Source organism: Lactuca sativa, chromosome 4 (genome assembly GCF_002870075.4).
Source record: "Lactuca sativa cultivar Salinas chromosome 4, Lsat_Salinas_v11, whole genome shotgun sequence".
In the NCBI taxonomy this organism is placed as follows: Eukaryota; Viridiplantae; Streptophyta; class Magnoliopsida; order Asterales; family Asteraceae; genus Lactuca; species Lactuca sativa.
This window is the reverse complement of record NC_056626.2, coordinates 63034820-63045205: the sequence shown is the minus strand read 5'-3', so window position 1 is coordinate 63045205 and position 10386 is coordinate 63034820. Positions and strand designations below refer to the sequence as shown.

Here is a 10386-nt window from a genome sequence, read left to right as displayed (position 1 = left end):
GAAAAAATAGAATCAAAAGGAAATTGTTGGTGCCACTACTAGAAAAACAACCTTTTACGAAGCTCATTGCGCGTCGTAAAAGGCTCATACGACGCGCAAATGCGCATCAAGGAAGGCCATGTCATAAAGAGAGACGACACGCTTTTATAGACGACACGCATTTACAACGCGCGTTTACGACACACAATGCGTATCAAGGAAGGCCCTGTCATAAAGGAAGACGACACGCATTCGCGTGTCGTAACCTTACGACGCGCGTGTTAATGACACACAATGCGTATCAAGAAATCCCCTGTCAAGAAAGGCCATGTCATAAATGAAGATGACACACATTTTTGCGTATCATAATTTTAAATGTTTAAAAAAAATATTATTTATAGATTTACTAATTTTTAAATTAAATAATACATTAAAAATCTCATAATACAAAATAAAATACCATAAATAACAAAGATAATTCATTTCACTAATATGTCAAATACAAATAATTATTCCAAAAGTGAGTAAATGTTATAAAAATGAACTCATTTATATACAATTGCATCATCTAGCTTACTATGTGCCAGCAACTCTCTGTGTGTTTACTTTTGCTTGAGTCTCGTTTCCTCCAAAGCTTCTAGCCATGCCAAAATATGATATCTTGAGTCTCGTTTCAAGAACCAAAATCCCCTTCAATCACCGAATTAAACTCTAATGTTGGTAGACTCAGAGTTCCAGAATCAAGTTTACATCCATCACCTTCAATCACCCAATTAAACTCTAGATCTTCTGTTGTTTGAAAGAAATTGGTGTTTGTAATCTATGAACAAAAAACGCAAAGACCAAGGTTAACATTTGCTATATAGAAAGCACAAGTGGACATATGAATATATAATACGCAACATAAACATTTTCATGAAAATGATATAGACAAATAAGTAAGAGTGATGATATTGATACCTCAATTACGCCATTGGTGAACGAAATTTTAATTGGTTGATAGCAATACTTGACCTCTGAAAACAAATAAACAAAGGATCGCATCATAATTAGCTCAATGAAGTAATTCTTATACATTGTCTCTACCAAAAGATTCATCATGGAAACATTTTTGTTGGAAATAACTAAACAAAAACCTAAATACTAGGCAAAAAAATTATAGTAATCACCATTTAGAGCAGGATGAGGAGTCTGATCAGGCCATATGAGACCATTTAAGCAGAAATTTAAGTCATTTGGTGTATCTCCCACTACTAATCAATATTGTGAAATTTGTTATTTGGAATGCGAGGGTAAAATGGTCATTTACCTAAGAACCATGTTGATCACACACCACCAATCGTGGGACAGGAAACCTCTCACGTATTATTAGTTATGCATCATCATGTGGAGCTTGTAATAACTGAGCAAATGGCTACAAAATATAAAAAAAATATTGATCTGATGTTTTTTTTTAAAATTATAAAAAGGAAAAGTGAAATGAGGAAAAAGTACTTGACGAGGTTTTTAAGCCGCGCGTTGCGGCGGGTGTTTAAGCAATGTTCTTTTGTTGTATACACGTAAAAGGCTCATTAATGGTTATTTTAAATAAATCTTGCAAATATAAAGAAAGTACATTGCTACAAATGGCAAATCGATGATAACTATAAATTACATATTCATGAAGATACATCTGGATACAAACACCTACACAACTTATTTAAATATAGGTATACTTTGTTTTTGAAAAGATTGTTACCCCTAGCCAGAGCTAATGCAAGAGCACCATCTTTCCTTATTCATAAAAACAGTTATTACAATAACTAAATTAAGATATCAATGGAAGTTAGTTGTTATGTCTTGCCTTTAACCCTAATTCTAAAAATATTCAATATTGATATCATTGGTAAAACCAATACCTTCTCAAGTTGTGCTCCATAAATAGGCTGCCAAAAAAATCATATAACCATAAGTTAGCCTCCTAAAACCCATCATAGAATGTTCTAAAGAGCTTTTTTTATAACATTGTACTTTGAAAGCATGCTATAATTGGGTGGTTGTTTTCAAATTACATCCAAATATAACATTTTACTTTCAAAGAAAGTACAATGCTTTAATAAAAAAATATATATTAAATTTAGAAAAAGAAATAACACTACTAGAAACTTGATCTTTAGCGACGGAATCAGCTACGAATTCTATCCCTAGCTAATCAACGACTCCTTACCAAGGGATCAACGATGGAATGCACAAATATTTCGACTAAAATACTTATATAATTTTAGAGAGGTATCAACGAGGGATCATCGACTGATTTCTAAGACTTTCTCGACGAAAACATTTCATCGTTAATCCATCTCAAATTAAAACCTCTTAGCGAGGGAATAACGATGGATTGCTAAAAATCACAGGCCTTGCCCTCACAAATCGCTCACAGAAAATTGACGCCTCAAATCCCTCTCACATCCTCTTTGGCTTCCGATTCGTCTCCATTCCTGATTGACTCATCGTTTCCCAGCGCCGTTCAATCCTCTATTGTCTCTTCAGATCTCCTAGTATAACCGATCAACATTCTCCACCTCTATCATAAACTCGAGAAAATTAATCTGTGGTGGTCTTCATCAACTTTCTGATAGTCGAAATATTCTGGATTTGAGTGTAAATTAGCATATGGATTCTTTTCTAGATTTGAACGATATGAAGTTGGTACCGTGTGTAGGTATTTGACAAGGGGCTCAAATTCAAAACAGCAACAATCATAAGTTCCATAATTTCTGTACCTATTGTCGGTAAGTATTTTTGTTGCAGTACTCTTCTTTTCTCAATGCTTATCTTCTTTGTAGGATCCATGTTTGACTTTTCAGTCAAGGATATTGCTCTTGAGTTAGAGATTTGTTCATGTTCTGTGATATCTCAAGAGTTAACATCCTGAATTTCTGTGGACAAATTCAATTTTGATGTTTAAACTGGATTTTATAATTCCAGGAGCGCTCAAGTGGTCGATCTCGTGGTTTTGGATATGTAATCTTTGCAACAGTTGAAGATGCCAAGGCAAGTTATTGTTTATTACTTTATTTAAAATTTCTTATTATAAAGAAGATTGATAGATCCTCATACTTGTTAATTTAAATCATTTTATGATGATAATTTTTATAGGCTACACTTGCGAGTGAACACTTCCCAAGGAATAGAGCACTTGAAGTAAAAATAGCCACACCAAAGGTTTTTTTTTCCAATACTTTATCATATATTACTTCTGAAATTTTCATAATTTTAATCAAATTTGCTATTTTTTTTCTTCTTTTGGAGGAAATGAGAGCACCTTCAAAAAAAAATCGCCAGGATATTTGTTGCTAGAATTCCTCCCTCAATTACAGAAGATGAATTTAGGAGGTAGATTTAATCATTTTATACACTCTATAGTTTTCTTTTTCTTACAAAATGTTTGTTTTTTTTCCAGTCATTTTGATAAATTTGGTGAAATTACGAATTTGTACATGCCCAAGGTACATAAATTTTTATATTTTCTTCTGTTAATTTGTTTTATAGGTACTTAATATTTTATTTCTTTAGGATCCAAGTACCAAAGGGCATTGTGGAATTGGTTTTGAATACTTTTGCAATTGCTGGTAATTCCATTAAAGATTGTAAAATTCGTATTCATTAACTTTTAGTTTTTCCCAGTTTACCCTTTTTGGGATTCTTTATGCTTTAGTACTAATAGTCTGATGTTTTTTGTTTTTGATATAACTAGGAGAGGATTGACCACCTACTCTATCCTAATCCTGGATAAGGAATGATACATGAACATCTTCAGTTTTTCCATTTTCTTGGAATTATACTCGGAAAGGTAAGCTAAATGCTATTTAGTATTCTTAGGATCATTAGTAACTTCATGCAATTAGTTATACAAATATTTTTATGATTATTATGGTTTCCAGTGTGCTCAATATGTTCTCAATATGTTGAGTGGTTGTTTTCTTTCAATAATTACTAAATTTTTTAGTTTCATAAAGTTATCTGCTTTTAATTTTGGGATTGTTGGACTTTTGAATTTATTATGTTATGCTCTATATTAGCATAGCTTTCTTTCATCTTTTAATTCCAAATATATAGTTCACGTGCATAATCTTTTATATTTGGGAGTACCTTTTATTAACCTTATCTGTTCTATGGCACATTTTAAAATCATTCAGTGCAAATTGAAGTTTTTCATTTGTATGCATACATTTTCAGTCCTCCTGCTATCTAAAAGTTCCATGTATGCATACAAATCTCACTCTCAAAGGGAGTAATTTGTTAGCATTCCATATCAACTTTCTGTTCAATACATACAAAAAGTAAGTAGGCAGTATAGAAATAAAAAAAGACACAATAAAGTAGTCAAATTATAGGCTTGACTGTGATGATTATAGTCTTTAAATATGATAATTAAACTAATGGGATGCCCTTTGTAGAAATTTTTGATGTTTCTCTGTTAATATAGTATAAGTTTTGGGCTTCTTTCACAGGAGAGTAGTTTTTTGAATATATATATATATATATATATATATATATATATATATATATATATATATATATATATATATATATATATATATATATATTAAACAACGAATTATTGAACAAGATGGTGTTGTTTTGACACTTGACCCTAAGCCAATTGAGGTACTCAGTAATCGAGTTTTTGTGTATTGACTTTTTTTTTTATCAGATATTGTAATTTACATTTTTTTTAATTTTTTTTTATGTTGACAGGGAGACTGGAATGGAGCAGGATGCCACACTAACTACAGGTACTTGTTATTTTATTTTATTTTTGGTTGGATGGAATGGAATGGACCTTTCCATTCCATTCCATTCCTTCCCTATTCCATCATATACCAAACACTACCATTTTTCTTACATTAAAATTCACTTCCATTTTCCTTTCAATTTTTACAGCACATTAAACAAAAAGGTGATTCTCAACCTTTCCCTTCGCCACTCAGACCACATCAGTGCTTATGGTGAAGGAAATGAAAGAAGATTGATAGGAAAACACGAAACTGCCAGCATCAACACATTTTCATGGGTATCTAAAACCATAAAAAAAATTTATACCAAATTCAAAATATATAAAACCAATAAAAATTCATGTTTTTAAATATCATTCATCTTACAGGGTGTTGCTAACCGTGGTTGCTCAATCCGTGTGGGGTGTGACACTGAGAAGGCATGCAAAGGTAAAATATAAATTTACTTAGGGCCTGTTTGATTTCAACTTACCGGGTCCAGTCAGTGCTGACTGCTGACCGGGTCAGCAGTCAGCTGTTTGATAATAACATATGTTAGCTGATTCGGTCAGCCTATTCCAATCCATTCTACTTACTCGGTCCGTCCAAAATACCCTTCCTGACTAGATCAGCGCTTCGTGAATTTTTGCCCTTTCTCGCCAAAATTGAAGACATAAATCGATACCTAGCTGCTCTCCGCCCTCCATCGCACGTCGACTACACAGTGCCGGCGACTACCCTCTGCTCCACCTTCTCCGGCGAAGACCACACAGTGCCGGCGACAAGCACACAACACTGACGACAAAAGGTTAGTTTCTGCGTTTTTTTTCCTGTTTAGGCTTTTGCTTCTTGAAATCAAAAATCCTTTGATGTTTATTGTCAAATTACTGATTACATGCTGAAATCTAGAATGCTATAGGATCAAATTTCAAATTTAATCTAATTTAATCTAGAATGCTATAGGATCAAATCCTTTGATGTTTGGCGACAAGCACACAGCTCCGATTCAACACCAACACTGTTTGTATAAGCATATTACTAGTTGTGATTTTAATGTATTTGAACTTTAGAGCTTACATAATTTTTCTCTTCGAGAACTTCTACTTCATGACATGGAACTCTATGCGATTGCTACCAAATCAAAGGATAAATATATTCAGGAATCGGAAACTATCACGTTAGGATTGTAAAAAAAAAAAATTGGGGTTACTGCAGAAATTTGGTGTTTATGTTATTCTATACTGCAGAAAAAAAAGGGGGGGAGGGAGGTTTGAAATTACTTATTTCATTATTCTTGGATTCAATTAGATTGAAGGATTACCATAAAATCAATTGACATGAACTCATGAGATGAACTAATGTTTGAATATGTTTGTACATTCTTGTGTGAAATCTGAAATTAAAGATTGTTATATGCTTATGAGATCAAATTTTATTTTGTATGATGAAATCACATATATGTGTTCTTGTTTGTAAAAGAGTGTTTTATGTTGTTGAAAATATGATGAAATCACATTTATGTGTTTTTGTTTATAAAAGATTTTTATTGATTCTTGTATGCTTATAAAATCAATTCATAATGTGTTTTTGTTTATAAAAGATTGTTATATGCTTATGAGAACAAAATTTATTTTGTATGAGGAAATCACATTAATGTTTTTTTGCTTCTAAAAGATTGTTTTATGTTGTTAAAAATATGATGAAATCACAATTTTGCTTGATTTATTTGTAAACATGTGTTATGTGGATGATTTATTTGTAAATGTGTGTTATGTGTTACTTTTTTTTTCTTTTTTACAATAGACATGACGAATAAAAGAACTAGGGTTAGTTGGAAGTCGGAATTGGTGCGTGTATACAAGAATTAACAAGTAATGGCCGGGAGGGTAGTGGCCTAAAAGCAAGCTCATGGGCTGTGGTCGCGGAGAAATTGAAAACAGATCATAATTTCGTTGTCGACAAAAAACAAATGAAAAACCGATACGACTATTTAAAAGCAAAGTATGCAGTGTGGTTAAAACTCAAAAACAAAACAGGATATATTTACAATCCCGTAACAAATTCTTTTAACATGACTAATGAAGAATGGGAAGCGGAAGCGAAGGTGTATATATATATATATATATATATATATATATATATATTTTTTAAATTAGATTATTTTTTTTTACTACTTTAACAATATTTATTAAATTTTCAAACAGTTGAACAAGTATGTAGATAAGCTGAGAAATGCACCCCTCCCTTGCCCTAATCTTTGTACCCAACTATTTGATGGGGCGACCTCAACCGGTGTTCACAGTTGGGGGCCATCTTTGACACTACCTCATCCCAATGAAACCTTCAGTACACATGATTTTGAGGATACAGAGATGGAAGAGCCGGCACCTCATCCAGATACCCCAAGCTCAACCGTACCTCAACCTACTAGTGAGGAATCATTTGGGCGGACAAAAAACAAATGGGGCAAACGAAATGGTCCTAAAGAAACCACACTTGATGATGAGTTGAAAGAAGTTGGAAAAGAAATTATCAAGGCTGCACAAGCATTCATGGAAGCAAATAATCTTGACAAGGAGATGGATGCTTGTATGGCAATGTTGACAAGCTTGGAGTGGGGAGAATATGATCCGAAATACACCACTGCTCTTATGTTATTTGCTGAAAGTGTTGGCAATAGGAAAATTTGGTTGCGCCTTAACTTGTCAACTTGTGAGTCGTGGGTAACAAATGCAGGAAGAAAGTTTGGATTAGTTGGTTGACTTTAGTATGTTATGGTTTATTGTTTGACTTTAGTATGTTATGGTTCATTGTTTGACATTAGTATGTTATCGTTTGTTGTTTGACTTTAGTATGTTATGGTTTATTTATGTTATGGATTGTTTTCTTAGGTGCACTTATGTTATATGAATTTATATGTTATGGAATGTTATGCTTTTAGTATTTACATGTTACGGTTTGTTATGTTATTGATTTAAATGAAAATTTTATTTGACATCTAACAGGACACATGGATAAAGAAGGTGATTTTTTATATTTCCTTATATTCTCGTGGTATTGGTTGATGTTGGTCCGACAAAGGCAAAGAATAATTAAAAGAATAAGAGCTAGCGAACAGGTAGCAAAGGGGTATGTGTATACGCAAGATTTGATACACGGATGTCCTATACAATGTTACGATATGATACGTCTTTCACAAGATGCATTTGTACTATTATGCAATCACTTTACAGAGAGAAATTGGTTGCAATGTAGTAGGACGATAAGCGTTGAAGAGAAGATGGCTATGTTTTTACATGTTATAGGACATAATGAACGTTTTCGATCTGTTAAAGAAAGATTTCATCACTCCACACAAACGATTCATCAATGTTTTCATGAGGTCTTACGTGCAATGATGTGTTTTGCACAAGAAATTATAGTACCAACTTCGTTTACTCCAACAAGAAATACCTCAGAACGACATAGGCGGCTAATGCGCATATTTCCCGGAGCAATAGGTGCACTCGATGGAACACTTATACATGCAGTTGTGCCCGTTGATCAACAAACTCGTTATAGGGGAAGAGGAAAAGGTGAATGTTATCAAAATGTAATTGGAATTTGTAATTTTGATATGATATTCACCTTTGTATGGGCTGGATGGGAGGGCATAGCACATGATTCTAAAGTTTTGAAAGAAGTTGCATTTAACCCGACTTCCGGATTTCCATTCCCTCCACCAGGTTTGTATCTTTACTATATGTTTTATTATCTATATTATTTATATGACAATTTTTAATCATCTACAGATAAATATTACCTTTGTGATGTTGCATACACCAACACCCGTGGATTTATGGCTCCTTACCGCAATACTAGGTATTGTTCTTTTTATATTAAATAAAAAAGAAACACAACTATATATAGCTTACTAATTTGAGAACTACTTAATGAATGTTTTTTCATGGTTTGTTGTGTGTAGGTTATTTGGAAGACAGGCGTGTAACATCAAACATGGATCCATACATAGTGACTGGATTACTTGCAGAAACTACTCTCCTGTGGGAGCCTACTCTTGAGGCTGAAGTACTTGCTGCTTAGATATACCTTGTTTTTTTATATATTTTTTGGTCGGAATCGGAATTCAATTCCATTCTTGTCCTGTATTTAGTTCGCCTAATTCCTTGGGAATCGGAATCCAATTCAATTATGTTCCTTCTTTCGGATGCAAAACAAGATATGAAGCAATGGAGAATATGTATGTGGAAATGCAAAATATGAGACAAAATTGAGATTATGGTAAACATTGATATTTGATGTTTTTGGATCTTTTGTTAAACTTTGATATTTGATATTGGCATTTTAATATTAGTGTTTAGTTTTGGATTGTATAATTATTTGATCATTTGGAATTAATTTGTTATTGTTTAGTTTGGGATTGTATAATTATTTGATGTTTTTAGTATTTTTCTAATAAAAAAATTAATATTACACATTTGCGAGGGATCAACGATGGAAACAAAAAAAAATCACATCTAAAATTTGCTAGTGATCAGCGATGGAATATAAAAAGACAAATATAGAGGTTTGCAAGGCATTAGCGACAAAATATTTTTGTTGTTGATGTCCTAAATAACGGTATTATGGGACCAATTTGCGATGGATATTCTATTGCTAAAGTCGTCGCAGGGAAAAAATTGTCCTTTGCTAAATCTCTAGCTAAGTCGTTAGCCACATTCTATTTGGCTATGGAGTAACTCTGTCACAGATCCGTCGCAAATGACCTTAAGTGACGGAATAGCGACAGATTCATCCGTCGCAAAAACCCATGTTTCTAGTAGTGTAAGAATGCGTAATATATGAATAAATGAAATAATTAAGTTTCATATGCCCAAATAAAGCTTGCGTATATTTTATTTCTAATTTTTAAGTGACGAAAAAACTCAACTTTTAAGGGCATTAGAATGTAAATTTGAAGTGCTAAAAGTCCTTTAAAGTGTAAATTTTAGTGTTAAATTTGTTGTTTTTAAATATAAATGCAGTTTTTTGCGGTTTTTATATGCATAAAGTGCAGCTCTTTAACGCAAATTGTAGATGGTTTTATGGATTATTGGAATTCTTTGCAAACTTGGTTGATTAATGGGTGAGTTTAAAGTCGCAGCGGGAGAGAGGTGTGTTAATCATTATGCATATAAAACCCGCAAAAAACTGCATTTCTATGCATTTAAAAACCACAAATAACTAAATAATGTCGCGTGATAATAAATTGATGCTTATTTATGACAATCAATATACCAATCAACTTTAAACAGTTTAAATCAATTACGTTTAACTAAATATAGTTGTGTACCGGAAGTACACCAATATATAAATACCATTACCAAAGGGCTTCTAGCCCAGCGGTATCAGGTGGTGCCCTCCCTCTTTGAGGTCGAGGGTTCAAGTCCCGTTGTGGACATAGGTGGAATTAGGTGGTATTAGTTTAGGAGTAGATTAGATTTGCCGGTTCAAATATATATATATATATATATATATATATATATATATATATATATATATATATATATATATATATATATATATATATATATATATATATATATATATATATATATATATATATATATATATATAAATACCATTAGGGGTTTATGGTTATTACTTTTATCAA

General features: G+C 32.5%; 1 long non-coding RNA gene across 1 annotated transcript; it reads right to left on the bottom strand.

The window, feature by feature from the left end:
- Window positions 1-689: 689 nt before the first annotated feature.
- Window positions 690-1388, bottom strand: LOC122197637 (uncharacterized). Its single transcript, XR_006191249.2, has 3 exons — window positions 1149-1388; window positions 940-995; window positions 690-799 (listed from the first exon to the last, which is right to left on the bottom strand). It is a non-coding gene; the product is annotated as an uncharacterized LOC122197637 (long non-coding RNA).
- Between the last annotated feature and the right edge of the window lie 8998 nt (window positions 1389-10386).